Source organism: Leucoraja erinacea, chromosome 14 (assembly GCF_028641065.1).
Source record: "Leucoraja erinacea ecotype New England chromosome 14, Leri_hhj_1, whole genome shotgun sequence".
Classification (NCBI taxonomy): domain Eukaryota; kingdom Metazoa; phylum Chordata; class Chondrichthyes; order Rajiformes; family Rajidae; genus Leucoraja; species Leucoraja erinaceus.
This window is the reverse complement of record NC_073390.1, coordinates 31,794,395-31,812,955: the sequence shown is the minus strand read 5'-3', so window position 1 is coordinate 31,812,955 and position 18,561 is coordinate 31,794,395. Positions and strand designations below refer to the sequence as shown.

The 18,561-nt window shown below is 44.6% G+C and overlaps 1 pseudogene; it reads left to right on the top strand.

Moving 5' to 3' along the window:
• The first annotated feature begins 4,832 nt into the window (after window positions 1-4,832).
• LOC129703523 (alpha-1,4-N-acetylglucosaminyltransferase-like) lies at window positions 4,833-6,403 on the top strand (annotated as a pseudogene).
• Window positions 6,404-18,561: the final 12,158 nt, after the last annotated feature.

Below are 18,561 nucleotides of genomic sequence, written 5' to 3'. Positions count from 1 at the left end.
CTTGAACTAAAAACCAGTGTTTGAATAAGATAATAATCTAGTTATGCTTGTTCTAGAGGCGAAAGTGAAGATGGGAGAGTCGACGAAGAATTCCGATTGCGGATATAAGTGCATGCTATTTTTTCCTCTTTAGTATTAGTGGTTTAGTATCCACACCTGTCACGCGGTATAGACCGGGGGTTCAATTTCCCGACGAGGAGCCACCAGGGTTTAATTCCCTGACCTCTTGTTTTTTTATATATGTTAAGCCTTTATGGCTACTTTTTTAATGTTTATTAGTAATTGCTCTCGTTATATACTTTGAACAATTAGGGGCCAGTATGTAGTGGCCATTGGCTTGTTTTGCGTGTCATTAATGATGGCATGTGTCTTTAAATTTTAGACTGCCCGTTATATTGTGGGTGGGATTTTTGACGTATTTTAGGGCGTGTTTGGGGCTATGTATCTTGCGCAGAAGTTAGTTTTTTAGTTTAGTTTGGAACCCAGCATGAAGAAGGTTTACCCTTCAACCATGCGAAATGTAACGAAGACACGAGGAGTTTTCTAACGTTTAATGCGATAGGCTGGAGTTCGATGAAGATTATAGTAAAAGAGTCAGAAGAAGATGGATGTATTGTAATGTTTTTCATCAACAATAAAGAATTTACTAATCAAAAGACTGTTTTTTGGAAGACTTATCTGTGAAGAAGCTCTGAAGGTGATGGTGAGCTCGCATACATATGGAGACATTCCCCTTAACCATGCCGTCCATTTAGCGGCTAGTAGGAGTAATCTCTTGAATGATATAAAAATCTGCCACTACAAAGTGTGTTTTAGTGTGTATAAGTATGTATTAGTGTGGAGGAGTGGGGGCGGAAATTGGGGGAAACTGTTTTTTAGTCACTTAACTCGATGGAATGCGATTTTTCTCATAGTTGTATTTCCCCCTCCCTTATGACAGCTTGTTGGATGTGGAGAGCCGAGACTGCCCCGCTGGTGGCCAACTTCCCCTTGCCCTCTGTCGCCGCTCCCAGCCGGCTGGGAGGAGCTGTGCATGGAGCCTGTCACCGGAGTCATGTCTGACTGCCTGGCCGGGGCGAGACTGCGGGGGGAGTACCTCACTCTGACTGTGATAGAGAGAGACAGAGGCGCACGCACACACACACAGTGTGGAGTTCCTCTGACTGACTGACTGTCTGTGTGTGGATGTGGGGGGTGGGACAGGAAGAGAGAGAGAGACACACATACACACAGGCAGCGTGGAGTACCTTTAACTAATGGTGTGGGAGAGAGAGCCAGAGGCAGGCACACACACACAATGGGCAGTGTGTACCTCAGTCTGTGTGTGTGTGTAGGGGAGAGAGAGACACAGAGACAGTGTGGACCTCTGACTGTGTAGGAAGGGGAGAGGGGGAGAAGGGGAGAGAGACAGAGAGAGAGAGAGAGGCACAGAGGCAGTGTGGTGTACTTCGGCGTGTCTGTGGGGGTGAATGAAAGAGCGCACAGGACCTCGGTCTATCTGTGTGTGTGGGAGGGAAGAGAGACTAGGCAGAATACATCGGCCTTATTGTGTGTGGGGGGAGAAAGAGAGAGGTGGGGGGGGGGGGGAGAAAGAGAGAGGTGGGGGGGGGGGGGAGAAAAGAGAGAGAAAGAGGGGAGACGTATATACACGCACAAAGCAGAGTTTTACTGTGTACGTGGGAGACACAGATGGACTGAGCACAGTACCTCGGTCTTACTGTGTGTGGGAGAGGGGGAGAAAGAGACTCACATAGGCAGAATCTCTCAGCCTGTGTGAGAGGGAGGAAGGGAGAGAGAGAGACACATACACAAGGTGGATGTGAAATCTCACCTGCCTGTTTCAGTGACAGGCACCCGCCGCCAGTGAATGAAGACACCCCCATCTGTCTCCCCCTCCTCTCCCTCCATTCTCCACCCTCTCTCCTCCACCCCACCTCCCTTCTCCTCCCCACCTTTCCCTCCCAACTCCAGTCCCGTCCCGACCCCCTGGGAAACTGAAGGGAGCGACAATCAACTGCCATGGATACAAATAATGTCATACACAAGAAAGGGCAGATGCTGGTTGACAAAAAGTGAACACACGGTGATGGAGTTACACAAAGATGCAGCAGAAATTTGGAAATGTCATCCCGTCATCCATTCCTTCTCTCCAGAGATGCTGCCTGTCCCGCTGAGTTAAAGAGTGCCCACGGTAGACTCACAAGTCACTAAGGTAAATGCACGGGCCACTACATTCTTACAATGTGTTTAAATGTTGCCATTTTTAACTTCAGCAGTACATTTTACTTGTGGAAAACTTTAAACATGTTTGAATTTTTCCAAGAGTTACCAAGTTTCACGGGAACCTGCCTTTAGCGCCACGAGTCGCTAAGTTGCGTCCACGAGTTCTGACGTTCCCGCTACGTTAATTGTAAGTGATTACCACAAGTTATATTTGTTTTAAACTCGGGTTACCTCGTGGGTCGACTCGCACAGTGAGACAGGGCTTTAAGAATGTCACAAGTGGATAATGAAGCTTCCACGGAGGATACTTGTCCACTCCTGAATCCTGGGATTATTTTTGTGTAAACATCAGACAATGTGGAGCTGAAACCATTCGAGGTGTGCTCAGTGGAGTCTACTGCTTGTCAAAACCCAGATTAAACAATCTATTTCTTCATGAAGGGGTTCAGTGGCTATTTGAGCCAGTATCCAGAGCCTAAGTACAGACTCAACCCGTTGCTCTCCTCAGCAAAGAATGTTGTCCTTCTGTTAATTCTGGCTAAATTGGAGCAGCTAGGACTTCAAAATGGGGTTAAGTTTCAGGGTTGCTGGGAGATTTGGTCAAATTGGAATTGCTCTCTGCAGAGCTGGGACAAGCTGCGGAGAGGTGCCAGGGTGTCTGGAGCTTAGATATAATTTTCAAGCAAAGAATGGGAAGATCTGCAAACCCTGTCAATTTGGTGCAAAATGCATGGAATGGGTGGATGGCTGCAAACCAGACATACACCTTGTAAATAGTTGTAAATAATGTTGCATAGTTTGACTTTGCAAAGTGTTGATTGGATGAGGTGTTGAGCTCTGTCTAGGTTTTCTGTAAATTAGGGTAAATGTTTCTAAGTTGGCTTCCTAACGATGTCCGTTTTGAATACAATGTATTGAGCTGTTGTATCATTGGGTTAGGGGAATGCCTGTTATGTATGGGGTTAATCGATATCTGTAATTGGGTTATTGAGAGACCACCCCCATGTGGTTCGGCCCCTCGAGGTCCCGGGACATATAAAAGTCCGCGATCACAAGGTTCAGCGTCGATCTTCTGGGAGAACGCTTGGGACTTTGTGATCTTCTGGAGTGTCTCTGTCTGAGCGAGGCCTCGAGGGCTTGAATAGGCAGAAATGGGGATCGAACCCGCAGTGGGAAAGGTACAGTAGTTGAACTGTAAGGCACTTTTGGTAAAATAAAATTAAGTTGTTTCAAGTGCATGATTCAGTATTTTTACTGAAACTAGACTGGGGGAAAGCTTAGAAATGACCAATTATCACTTCTACCTTTAAATGCTACTGAACTGTTTGAAGATACTTTGTTTAAATTCTGGTATCAAAAGGTAACAAATAAGAAGAAAGTGTGATTTACGTTTTGGGTCATCAAACCACAGTAGGACTATCTTAGTGAATTTTAGGGCCCTGGGGAAGGCTGTAGAATAGAGGGAGCTAGGAGTACAAGTAGATAATTCACTGAAAGTAACATAATAGGTGGACAGGGTGGTGAAGAAGGCTTTAGACATAAAGATAGACACAAAATGCTTTAGTAACACAGCGGGTCAGGCAGCATCTCTGGAGAAAAGGAATAGGTGACATTTTGGGTTGAGACCCTTCTGCAGACTGAGAGTTGGGGAGAGAATAACTAGAGGTATGAAAAGGTTAAAAAAAAATGAGACGGCATCAATTTCCAAGCAAAGGTGGAGTCCCCAATCATCAATTTTATGCTGTGGGGAGATGATAACGATGAGACATGCTGGCCTACGTCAGTGAAATCATTGTACAGAAGTTAGGATGTTGATGATGCAATTGCACAAGAATTTGGCGAGGCCCCACCTGGAGTTTTGTGTTTTGTTTTGATCACCCAGGAAAGATTCAATTAAGTTTGATTGAGTGCAAAAAGTATAGGAAGAGGTTGGACAGGGTAGGAGTTTGTTCTTGAAGCTTAGGAGACTGACTGGTGATCTTGTAGACATGTCTAATGTTGTTAGGGACACGGAGCAGGTGAATGCACACAAAAGGATCACGAGGCCTGATATTCCACACGGTGAACAGTCTGTCTATGGAATGAGCTGGAGGAAGTGCTTGAGGCAACTACTGTAACAGCACTTAAAAGACAGTTGACTCAGTCTATCTGAAATTTGCATCCAAGTTTGGTCTCCCTGAATGAAGAAGAATGAACACACTAAATGTAGTGCAGTAAAGTTGCACCAGGTTACTACCTTGCATGGCAGGTGTGTTGTACAACAGAGATTGATCATCTTGGGCCAGTGCTCACCTGGGATTAGAAAACCCACGTTATCTCCCTGAAATGTCCAATATTCGTAATGTGTTTGACAGGGTAAATACTGAGATGATGTTCCCTTGACTATGTGTATATATTAAGTGGATGACTATCTCCAAATAGGACTTTGGCCATTCAGGATAAAATTGAGGAGAAACTTTACTCAGTCACAGAGTGGTGTGTTGAATATTTGGGATATTCTGCCAAATAAGTTGGTGAATGTTTAATGGTTGGGCATCTATAAAGCATGAATAGATAGATTTTTTTATATTTGCTGCTGCAATATTTGATGTTTAAAATAGATATGAAAGACCACTATGTTGTCTGGATTGGATTATTTCAGTCAAAATAACAAACTGCAAAGGGTCAAAGAAGATTTTTAAGGAAGTTATCAATTCTAGGGGTTTTGAGTTATAAGGAGAGGCTGGATCGGCTGTATATTTCTTCTTTTGAGTATAGGAGGCTGAGGAGTGACTTCCTTGAGGTTTATCGCATCATAAGAGGCATAGATAAGGTAATGAGCCCAGATAGCAGTGTGGAGGCAGGTGCTCTCAAACTGTTTAGGAAGGATCTCGGTAAGCATGTAAATCACCACAGATCAAAAAAATAGAGAGAGTTCAGAGGAGATTTACTAGAATGTTGCCTGGGTCTAAGTTACAGAGAAAGGTTGAACAAGTTAGGGCTTTATTCTTTGGAGCGCAGAAGGTTAAGGGGGGACTTGATAGAGGTCTTTAAAATGATGAGAGGGATAGACAGAGTTGACGTGGATAAGCTTTTCCCACTGAGAGTAGGGAAGATTCAAACAAGGGGACATGACTTGAGAATTAAGGAACAGAAGTTTAGGGGTAACATGAGGGGGAACTTCTTTACTTAGGGAGTGGTGGCTGTGTGGAATGAGCTTCCAGTGAAGGTGGTGGAGGCAGATTTGTTTTTATCATTTAAAAAATAAATTGGATAGTTATATGGACGGGAAAGGTATGGAGGGTTATGGTCTGAACGCAGGTGTATGGGACTAGGGGAGAATATGTGTTCGGCACGGACTAGAAGGGTCGAGATGGCTTGTTTCCGTGCTGTAATTGTCATATTATTATATGGTTATATCTATTGCAGATAAATGGGGGCAGAATCGATGAGTGCAGCCAAAGTATTTTCCTTTCAAACCGTATGACTCTATCTGGCATGGACACTAATATTATATCAATGAAGTCTATGCCATTTGGCAACTTTACGTCCACAGTTCTCAGATTCTATCAATAATGGTGCAATGGGTTTCTATCACAGGCACCATCCTTTTCGTTGGAATTGCATGAAAGATTTTGTGGCCAACTACAGTGCATATATTTGGGGTCAACAAGGTCCTAAACTGATTACCCGTGTGCTGAAGAGATGGTGTCAGATGGATAACCTGGGTGCCTTCATTGGCAAAGAATGCAACTGCATCACTGATCGATTCTACCCTGTCCCATGTCCAGCTTGGGAGAAGTACTTTGCTCCCTGGAAAAAGAAGGATGTGGAGCATAAATTCTCAGCTACGTATGGAGCACGTCTGGAATTACATGAATTCCAGCAATAAAAAGAAAGCCATTGCTGGAAGTGGATCAACAATTGAACATTTTTTTCCAGTTCCATTGTTCAACTACATACAGGAATTCAATTGAATAATAGTTCGGCGATTTAGGACTTTGTATTATGCAATGAACAAAATAATTAGATTTTCAGACTTTTTAAAAGTCACAATGTAAATTAAACGTAAAACACATTTGAGGACGCAAAGGGCCCAATGGCATAGTCCTGCACCTATTGTCAAATGACTATTAAAATTTGTGAAATATTCACTGTTATACTTATTTTTTCTGACAATCTCTTCTGATTCCATATCCAGTTTAAATTAGAATCAAACACCAATTGACACAACATGTATCTTCGTGGCACACACTCCATCTCTCTCACTGACACAAATCACTCTCTCACTCACTGAAACAATTTTTCTCTGTCACTAGCACACTCCCTCTCTCTCTCTGACCACTGGCACATTCACTGACACATTCTATCTCTCTCTCCCATAAACTGCAGGTAGGAGGGAATTTGGTGTTATACCTGTACCCTAAATCTGGCGTTATGTGCAGCCTAACTCAGTTAGGAACAGCCACATATAAAGCATCTCATAGAACAGTGGTGAGTTTATGAACATGTCAGTTCATTCAATGCCTTAACAGGATGCACTGGGATACACTCTAGAGAACCCAAACTGTTTCAAAGATTCATAGCACCCACAGCATTTTTATATTCTCAAGACACTATGGTTAATAATAATAATAAACTTTATTTCAGGCTCTAGGTCCAGACAAGGGACAACATTACATAAAAATACATTGCATATAAAAACATCATAAAATACATATAAAATCTTAGTATATCACATAAAAACATCGTAATTTATATATTTAAAAAAACAATACACGATTTAAAATCCAGAATAAAAAAGAAAAATCTGCGTCCTACAACGAGACAGTGATACCAGTGTCTCCACAACTGGGATTTGTAGTGGGACGTATCACTGATGGGGATGAGTCAGAGTATAGAAGAGAGATCGAGCAACTGTCCATATGGTGCCAGCACAATAACCTGGTCCTCAACACCAGCAAAACCAAGGAACTGATTGTGGACTTTGGAAGGAGTAGGATGGGGACCCACAGTCCTGTTTTTATCAATAGGTCGATGGTTGAAAGGGTCAAAAGCTTTAAATTCCTGGGCGTGCACATCTCTGAAGATCTTTCCTGGTCCGAGAACACTGATGCTACTATTAAGAAAGCACATCAGCGCTTCTACTTCCTGAGAAGATTACAGAGAGTCGGTATGTCAAGGAGGACTCTCTCTAACATCTACAGGTGCACAGTAGAGAGCATGCTGACCGGTTGCATCGTGGCTTGGTTGTGCAACTTGAGCGCCCTGGAGAAAAAAATACTACAAAATGTAGTAAACACTGCCCAGTCCATCATCGGCTATGAACTCCCTTCCATAGAGGGGATCTATCGCAGTCGCTGCCTTAAAAAGGCTGGCAGTATCATCAAGGACCCACACCATCCTGGCCACACACCATTCTCCCTGCTAACTGCAGCTAGAAGGTACAGGAGCCTGAAGACTGCAACAACCTGGTTTGGGAATAGCTACTTCTCCACAACCATCAGGCTATTAAACTTGGCTCGGACAAAACTATGAACATTAATAGCCCATTTTACTTCAGAGTCACGTGAGTGACTACGTGAAGAAGGGCCGTCCGTCTGCGTGAGCATCATTACGTCTGAACGCAATGCGCACAATGGACTGGTAGAGGTACTGCGTCCTCCCAGGCCGTCAGGATTGGCAGGTAAGGAAAGTTGAACTACTTACCTGCGTTCTTTCGGGTTTGAAGCTTTTTGTAGTTTCAGAGCCCAGATGTCGAGGAGACGGTCCGCGGGGAAGTCGGCTGCCGAAGACCGCAGCATTCCCAGTAGCGGGCGACGGTCTTTTCCCGACATTACCACCGGCAGCAGAACTGGCAGGAGAAGACTTGGTGCAGGAGGAGGAGCTCCATGGTGGTCCTGCGGGACTTAAAAACCACCCGCCAGTCTGACAAACCCATTGACTCAGATGAGTCCGGGGAAGAGGGATACCCTCCCTCAACGGAGAGTGTCTGAGGACGACTCTCCCACGACTCTTCCAACAATGATCTGCTCTGAAGGAGGGAGCAGTATCAGCACGGGCCTCTACAGCAGGCCGTGCCAGCAGCCTCACACATGGGGAAACAAAATGGGCCTGGAGTACCTAGGCAAACCCAATTGGAGGATTAGCCACTTTTTGATCTCTCGCTCTGAGGAAGGGAGCGCAAGGAGAAAGCCCGCAAACAAGTCGGGCCAGGAGGATCCCGGATGGAGAGGATAACCTCCTTCATGGGTAACGTGTTTAAACGTTCAAAACCCGCATGGAGCACCTGATGGAGAGGTGCTCCACAATGATATACTCCAAAGGAGGGAGTTATCAGCCCGGGTATTATGGAGAACCCGCAGGCAGCGGCACCTGTTTCAGGGCTGCACAAATGTCTCCTGCTCTGAGGAGAGGAGCATCCACGGTCAGTTTCAGTCTGACCCAAAGCAAGAACCTCATTTAGGTCCGCTGGAGGGGCCATGTCAGCGCAGGTATCCTCAGGGGCCTGTGGCAGCACCTGCTTTCAGGGCTGCCTACAAATCTCACTCTCAGTGGAGGGGAGTGCAAGTCATCAGTAGGTAACTGATCTCGAATTTAAAGTATGAACATATTGAAGCACATACATATGGCCTCAAGAGCCAGCAGTTGGCAGTAAACCCGCACGCTACAAGTGCTGGCAAGGGAACAGCGTTATCAGGGTGACTTTGGAGAAACCAGCCGCTGAACCCTCTCTTCAGGTAAGACCAGAAGAAGGAAGCAAAAGCAGACAGACCAATCAAGGTACCAACGACAAGCAAAACTTCATCAGTAGGCGACAACACACCCCACACCTCCATAGGGGGTAAGCGGTTCACGGAAGCCAGTGGTAGCTTGAAAGCTGGGCACAGAAATTTGATCAGTCGTCTTTCAAGGCAGACTCAGAATTATGGCCAGGATTGTCTTACAAGGCAGGCTCAGTATGATGAGGTTTTTCAGACCAAGACCCAAGCACAGGTCAGGAGAAACACGGAATCCACACTACCTACCAGTCCTACTCACAATCAAGGAGAGAAAAGGAACCCGCATCAGGGGCCTTTGGGCTACTACAAGACCATGGTAGCCATGGAGGTAGGTGGGTCTGGGTTTACCGAAATCAAGGGATTGTGGACCAGTTACATGTTGGTAATTTTTACTCTTGTGTTTTTGTTCAAAATGACAATAACATGAGTTTCAGATCTGGTTTTAAAAAAACAGATAATAACATGTGATTATTTTTACTGCACAACATACATAGGTTCCAAGCAGACTTGGAACTCGGACCGGAGTTGTCTTCGAGGCAGGCCCAGTATTACGGGCAGGATTGCATTTCAGGACAGGTGACAAATGGAGGATGTCACTTCATCCAGGTTTAACTCATATGTGCAGTACAGACTTTCAGAACAGTAAATTTTTGTTACGGTCTAACAACTGTTTTATAGGAGCTTCCTATAAAATGGTCACATGGCATGCATCGACCTCAAAGATGCATACTATTCGGTGTCTATTCACTAAGAGCAGGATATATTTGAAGTTTAACTGGATGGCATGGCTCTACCAAATGGGTTGACATCAGCTCCTAGACTATTGACTAAACTACGGAAACCAATTCTGGGTCTACAAAGGTCTCAGAACCACATAGTAATGGCATATTTGGAGGACATTTTCATTTTGGAGTCACCAAGAATTGGCAGAAGCGTCAGTCAAAGCAAACCAAAACCCTGTTTGAAAGACTTGGTTACCTCATCCATCCAGTTAAATCAAAATTGACACCTACAAGGGTAATTGATTACCTAGGATTTACTATCAAACACAGTAAATATGTTGGTGACTTTGCCTAGGGGCAAACAACCAGATTTAAGTAAGCCTTCTATGACCTGATAGACAAATACTAGCCATCTATCAGGCAAACAGCGAGTGTAATTGGCAAATTGTAGCTCCATTTCCAGCAGTACGTCACGGGCCTTTGCATTACCAGAATTTACAATGAGCAAAGGAACGAACACTCAGATTCCATGCAGGCCAAATTGGCAAAACTATGGATTGCCAGCAGAGGCCATTGTTGAATAACTATGGTGGATAACGAACGTGAGACAGCTCAAGGGAAATCTTGCTCGAAAGCCATCGGTGGTTCTTCAGACCAATGCAAGCGGCTAAGGATGGGGAGCCACAAACACAGTCTAGAGCTGTGGGGGCAGATGGAATGAGCAGGAGTCTGTAATTCTCCAACACTTGGAATCAATTACCTTGAATTGTTGGGGGCACAATATGGACTCAAGGTTTTCTGTAGCAACATGCAATCTGTGCTTGTTCAAATTCAGATTGATAACACCACAGCGGTGGCATATATCAATCACAAGGGTGGTGTAAAATCTGTATCTTGCGACAGATTGCCGAAACCTCATTTGGCACGTGTATCGAGAGGAATATTTGGGTTACAGCGGTCTATCTACGAGGTAGATATAACACGGTGACACATGCTGGATCACAAATGTTTAATAACAACACAGAATGGATGTTGAATCGGGCAGTATTTAACAACATAACTACACGATTTAGCATACCAGATATTGATCTGTTTGCATCTAGACTAAACCATTAGTTACCTAGATATGTGTCCTGCGAGCTGGATCCAGGAGCAAAGGCAGTGGATGCTTTCTCCCTCAATTGGGGAGGAATGTTTATGTATGCTTTCCGCCAATTTGTCTCACAAACCGATGCTTGACCAAAATCAAGCAACGCTAAGCCACAGGCATATTGGTAGTGCCAGATTGGTCTACTCAAGCCTGGTTCCCAAAAAATTTGGGGAATTATAGTCCAGCCAGTTATGGCTGTACTCAAGAGCAGGGGCCTCCTAGTGAACCCAGTTGCAGGGAGCAATCATTCACTACGTATTAACTTGTTGGTCTGCAGATTCTGAGGAGGTCATTTCAAGGCATAGGACTGTCCGAACAAATACAACACAGTTCGGATAACGGATGTCTTGGACTTCCTATCAACTCTGTACTATAACTATAAACAAAGTTATAGTGCAATCTACAGGGCCAGAGGCGCAATCTCCTCCTATCTGATGCTGGAAGCAGGGCACGGGTCGATAGGAACAAAATTCATGAAGGGAATTTAATGCCTCCAAGGCCAAGATACATGGACACATGGGATGTGAGCGTGGAACTAACCCTACTTTGACAGTGGGGACTGCCTATAACTAACCCTGAAGGTGGTATGCTGACAAAGAGTCCAGACACTGCAAAAGCTACGGTTGGACTACATGACCACCAATATGAACAACATAACATTTGTAATCAGGAACCTGATTAAACAGAGCAGGCCACGAATGCCAGGGATGAAGATCCAGTTGTTGGCATATCCAGATGACCAACGGTTGTGTGTGTGGTAACATACTAGCACCACTATCTGAGAGTTACGGAGAACCTCAGAGGCTCAGAACAATCGGTCCTCATCAGCCATAAAAAACCACACCAGAAGGTGTCAACTAAAACCACCTCCAGATGGTCAAAAGAGGTAATGGCGGTAGCAGGAGTGAACATTTATATCATTAAACCTCACTCCACCAGGGCTGCATCTACGTCGGCAGCAAGAGCTATGGACGTGCCCCTTGACGACATCCTAGTGGCTGCAGGGTGGACAAATGAAATAACGGTCCACCGGTTTTATAACAAACCTATAACCGGACTGGGGGTGTTTGCATGTACCATTTTAAGTTCTGTCCCTTAGTTTCCCCCCAAGGTTGGGAGGGGTAACTATTTAAAAAAAACTTTTCTTTCATTTAATGCATCAGTGTCTTTGCTTAACTACGTAATGTCTGAATGCTTTAATGATTACACTCATCCATGGTCAATCCATTCAGTGTGTGACGCCTGGATTCGTAACCGGCGTAAAATCACAGAGCTTTGAAATCTTCACGTAGTCACTCACGTGACTCCGAAGTAAAATAGTAAGATTAAACGAGAACTTACCAGTTTGAAATTTGATCTTGATTTTATGAGGAGTTACGATGAGCGATTACGTGCCCACCGCTCCCACCCTCATACTATCAAGGTCATATGGAAGTTCTAGTTTCTTCACAATCTTACTATTCTCAGGTCTTCTTTTGGACCCCGGGGAATCCCGGTCATGGACCGCGGGAAAACCGGCTACAGACCGCGGGTAACCGGCTACGGAGACCGAGGAAGTGCGGGTAGCCGCTGGGCATCGGGTTCGCTACCCGAGTCACTGACAGTGCGGTCAGCGACTTCCCAGTGCCTATTGAAACCGCTGTGGTTCCACAGAAATAGGGTAAGGCCAAGAGTAAGACGGATAGGCGGGTTTGCTACCTGAATCGCTGACAGTACGGTCAGCGACTTCCGGGTGCCTATTGAAACCGCTGTGGTTCCCCAGAAAGGGGGTAAGGCCAAGAGTAAGACGGATAGGCCTGTCGACTCGGATATGGGTACGTCCTCGGACATTTAATCCAGATCGAGCATGGATAGTGCCCTCGGGCGTTTATTCCACAAATGTGATGCTCCATCCTGATATGGTCCATGGAACGGGGCCATATCAGCGCAGGTCTCCTTGGGGGCCTGCGGCAGCACCTGTTTCAGGGTTGTTTACAAATCTCCCTCTCTGTGGAGGGGAGTGCGAGGGGTCAGTGTGTAACTGACTTCAAACTTGGAAATATGTCCGTGGAACATACTGGAGTACATGCGTGAGGTTCAAGAAATCTCTGTCATGAGTTTGCTTCCAGCCATATGCAGAAAACCCGGAGGGGGCCAGAATTTCCCTCACTTTACAAGCTTTGCAAGTATCAGCTACCTCATGTCACATCATTACAGGAACAGGTGATGGCTGTAAGATACCACGCACCTGTATATTGTTCCTGAAAGCACCGGCAGTGAACAGCGCCATCTGGGGTGTCATTGGAGGAGGCATGAAAATCCAGGAGATGAACTCCAACAAATTTTAAAAATTACTGGCCTGGTGTTGATGTGCAATTCACACTTCAAAATGAACTGCTTTCAGAAGAAAGCCATCAGACCTGCCTTAAATTCCAAATTTACAGGCTCATGTAAGGCCAGCAATGTCCAGCCGCTGAATCTTCTCTTCGGGGAAGACCTATCCAACAGGTAAGACCTGGATGAGGAAGCAGAAGCTGTCGGACTAATCAAGGTACCAACGACAAGCAAAGCTTCATTGTTTTGGCGACAACACACGCCTCCATCGGCAGTAAGCAGTTCACTGCTGGTGGCAGCTTCAAAGCTGGGCATAGGGCTTTCAGGCCAAGGCCCAAACCGGTCCTCAGCAAAACATGGAATCCACGCACCCCAGCAGTCCTACTCTCCAAATTAAGGACGGAAATAGAACCCGCGTCAGGGGCCTTTGGGCTTACCGTAAGACCACCAGTAACCATGGAGGTAGGTGGGTCTGGTTCTTTATGAAACATGGGGTATGTGGACCATTTACAAGTTGGTAATATTTATACTTGTTTTTTGTACTAAAATGATAACATGGGATACAAGGGTTCCAAGCAGACTTCGGGACAGGCTTGGAAATGTGGCCAGAGTTGTCTTTCGAGGCAGGCTCGGAATTATGGCAAGCATGACCTGATCATTGTGAAAGATGGAGGAGGTCGGTTCATCCTTGATTTACCTCGCATGTGCAGTATAGACATTTCAACATTACTCTAAACTGATTTCCATAGGATATGGCATGCAACAATCTCCAAGATACAATCTCCAGATTATTGGGATTTACCTTTAACTCTATTAATTTGTCTGTGACTCCTGTGACAAGAGATTAGAATTAGTAGAAGCAGCCTTCTATTCATCAAGTGGCCAGTATAATTGCCAATATAGTGGCTGTGTTTTTCAGCTGTGCAATTTTGGGCCTTTGCATTATCAGAACTTACAACGTGCAAAGGACCAAGCTCTTAAGTACCATTTAGGTCATTGTTAACAGACCTATGCTAGTAGCAGCTGAAGCTATCAAATTCACAATGGTGGACGAATAGTATTCATCATTTTTTGGTCAGTAAATCTTCAGTTATATTACAAACTAATGCTAGTGCTCAACGATGGAAAATTACTAATATCATCTCTAGTTGCGGAGGTGGATACGATTTGCATGAGTTACCAATTCTTCAGTTATATGGTATCAACTACCTATAGACACTTGGTACATTCTATGGGTTAAAGGTTATTGTGCAAATATGCATAATCTGCATGCTCAACTCTAAGTTGATACACTATGGTGGTGGCATATGTTAATCACATGGGTGCAATCAAGTCAGTATCCTGTGATAGTTTACATGACCTCATTTTGGCGCTGATGTATCATCACGTAAAATCAATGATAACACAGAATGGATGTTGGATCACAAAGCATTTAATGACATTGTGGCTCAATGGAACACCGAAGATTGAGATGTTTACAACCAGGCAATGACCAGTTGCAAAAAATATGTGGCATGGCAGTGGCGATAGATGCAATCTTGCTACACTGGGGAGGAATGTTCTTTTATGTCTTCCTCCATTTTGCCTCATCAGTCGGGTCTTACAAAAAAGTTCAGCAAGATCCCGCTTCAGGCATTTTTCGTAGTGCCTGACTGGCCTATGCAGCCATGGTTCCAGCTGATGTTGAGAATGATAATGGAATCTTATATGGTTATTTCTAAACACAAATTTTGCGGGTTCAGCCCGTGACACAGGAAACCATCTTCTGCATGATAAAATCAATTCATTAACTTGCAGACTCTGAGAAGACCGTTCCTGCGGCTCGGGTTGTCAGGCCGAACCATGGACGTGCTCTCTGCAGATTGCAGAGATAGCACCAAAAACGCAGTATATTTCCTTATCAGGAGATGGAAAGTATTTTTTTTTTTAAATACTAATATTACATATAATACAGCACGGATGACTGACATCTTGAAGTTCATTTTCGAATGATTCTTTGACAAAAATTAAGTTATAGTGCCATTAACTGTGCCAAACGTGCCTTCTCATCATATTTGCTGCGGGGAGCGGGACCCACTCTGTTGGATCTCACCCTCTGATATCCAGATTTATCAAGGGTATCTTCAACTCAAAACTTCCCAGGCCCAGGTACGCAGAGATATGGGATGTTAACATTGTGCTAACACCGCTTCGCCGGTAGGGTCCAGCTATATCCCTGTCCTTGGTCAAACTCACTTACAAAGTTGTTATGCTCATGGCGCTGGTTTCAGCGCAACGAGTCCAGTCATTGCATAAGCTGCGACTGGACAGGATGGTTACATCTGCAGGCAAAATAACATTTTATGTTTATGACTTACTCAAGCAGAGTAGACCAGGGGCATCAGGTCTCAAACTAGATTTGTTGGCATATCCCATGGACCTTCGGTTGTGTGTGGTCACACATCTACAACAGTATGTTAGGTTACTAAGAGCCTAAGAGGCTCTGAACTAGCAATGTTTGTTAGTTACATAAAACCTCATAAGAAGGTATCAGTACAGACCATTTCCAGGTCGTTAAAACGGGTTCTGGGTTGTGCAGGAGTGAACACAGACATTGTCAAATCTCACTCCACCAGGGCTGCAACAACATCAGCAGCAGGGTTATGGACGTTCCGCTGGACCACATCCTAGCGGCTGCAGGATGGTCAAAAGAACGATCTTTCCAAGCATTTTATAACAAACCCATTGCCAGACCGGGGATATTTGCCAACTCTATTTGCCAATTCTATTTTAGGTTCTGTTTTATAGTTTCCTCCCGGATGAGAGGAGTTACTATTATTATTATTTGTTCATTAAAAAGCATCAGCATGCCTATATCTATGTCATGTCTGAATGCATTATTAATGTTCACTCATCCTTGGTCAACTGATGCCGTGTGTGATGCATGGACGTGTTCACGGCATGAAATCACAGAGCTTTGAAATCTTCACGTAGTCACTCACGTGACTCCGAAGTAAAATAGTAAGATTAAACGAGAACTTACCAGTTTGAAGTTTGATCTTTATTTTAGCGGAGTTACGATGAGGGATTACGTGCCCTCCGCTCCCAACCCTCTCTCATAAAGGTCAGCTGGTAGTTCTAGTTTCTCGAATCTTCCTATATTCAGTTCAACAACTGTTATCTGTGATTTCACACCGCTGCTTTGAAGATTGATGTGCATGCGATGAGGGATTACGTGAAGAGTCCGCCACAGCATACACAGAACATATAATGCAGAGCTGCTGGAGACCAGCGCTAGATGATACTAAAGAGCACAAGATCATCTGCATACATAATATGGTTCACTAAAATATTACCAATCATACACCCAATATTACAGACTTTCAATTGCTTGGACAGATCATCAGTATAAAGATTAAAAAGGACTGGGGTCAAAAGCCACCCTATTGCCCTATTTTGTTTGCATAGTCTGGTAGGCATACCAGTAAGCCAGAATTCTCATAATGTATTTAGGCTCCCGTGGTGCGGCGATAAGCCTGAAATTAAGGCGAGGAACCGGGTATTTCAGGAGGAATTTTATTGGTTGTTGTTCTCTTGTCCAGTCGTGTCTGCAAGAGAGCGATCTCGCCTAAGCTCCTGCCGTTTATCCCTGTAGCTAAGGGCCGCCCCCAGGCTAGTCCATTCCCGAGCCGAGGGGTTCAATAGTGGAATGGCCCAACCCTTGCGAGCCGCCACAGGGCTACCCCAGAACATGAGGCACGAAACGCACCGGTGGGTACGGAAGTCGGTCGACAGAGGGGCTGGCGGAGGCACAAGTGGAGGGGCAGGTGGATAGATTATAGAAGCATATAACCATATAAGCATGAAAAATAGGTGCAAGAGTAGGACATTTGTCCCTACAAGCCAGCACCACCATTCAATACGATTATGGCTGATCATCTAAAATCAGTATACCGTTCCTGATTTTTCCCCACATCCCTGGATTCCTTTAGCCTGAAGAGATACATCTAACTCTCTTTTGAAAACATCCAGTGAATTGGCCTCCACTGCCTTCTGTGGCAGTGAATTCCACAGATTCACAGCATTCTGGGTGAAGAGGTTTTTTTCTCATCTCAGTCCTAATTGGCCTACCCCTTATTCTTAAACTTTGACCCCTAGTTCTGAACTCCCCCAACATCTGGAACATTTTTCCTGCATCTAGCCTGTCCAATCCTTTAAGAATTTTATATGTTTCTATAAGATACCCTCTCATCCTAAATTCCAGTGAATACAAGCCAAGTCGACCCATTATTTTATTATACGTTAGTCCTGCCATACCGGGAATTAACCTGGTGAACTTACACTGCATTCCCTCAATAGCAATAATGCCCTCAAATCAGGAGACCAAAATTGCACACAATACTCCAGGTGAGGTCTCACCAGGGCCCTGCACAACTGCAGTAGGACCTCTTTGCTCCTAAACCCAAATATTCTCGCAATGAAGGCCAACATTCCATTAGTTTTTTTCACTGCCTGTTGTACCTGCATGCTTACTTTCAGTGACTGGTGTACAAGCACACCCAGGTTTGCGTTGCTTCTCCTTTTCCTAATCTAACATCATTAATATAATAATCTGCCTTCCTGTCCAAGTTCAAGTTCAAGTTTGCATTTATTGTCACTCAACCAACTAAGAGCCATACTAAGTGAAAAAAAACACTATACACGCAGAAAATAAAATTTAACATAAACATCCACCACAGTGGAATCAACATTCCTCACTGTGATGGAAGGCAATAAAGTTCAGTCATCATCCTCTTTGTTCACCATAGTCGGGGCCTCGAACCCTCCGCAATTGCCGTTGTCGACAGTCCAGGTCCTCTTGTCAGGATGATCGAAACTCCGGCATCGGGACGGATAGGCACACTCCGTGGCATGGAGCTTCCGAGTCGACCACTTCTTACCGGAGACATTGGGAAATGATCACAAATGCAGCCACGTTTTCAAGGGACACATCTTTGAGTACTCAGGGATGCCGACCACCAACCCCTGGTGATTTATCTGTCTTCAGTACCAACAGTTTACCCAACACCATTTCCTGACTAATGTGAATTCCCTTCGGTTCCTCCTACTAGATCCTCGGTACCCTCGTATTTCTGGGAGATTATTTGTGTCCTCCTTAGTGAAGACAGAAACAAAGTACTCATTTAACTGTTCTGCCATATCCTTGTTTCCCATTATAAATTCACCTGTCTCTGATTGTAAGGGACCTACATTTGTCTTCACTAATCTTTTTTCTTTTACATATCTAAAGAAGCTTTTAGAGTCCGTTTTTAGACACCCGCAAGCTTTCTTTCATGCTCTTCCCCTGCCTTCTTAATTAATCCCTTTGTCCTCTTCTGTTGTTCTAAATTTCTTCCTGTCCTCTGGTTTGCTG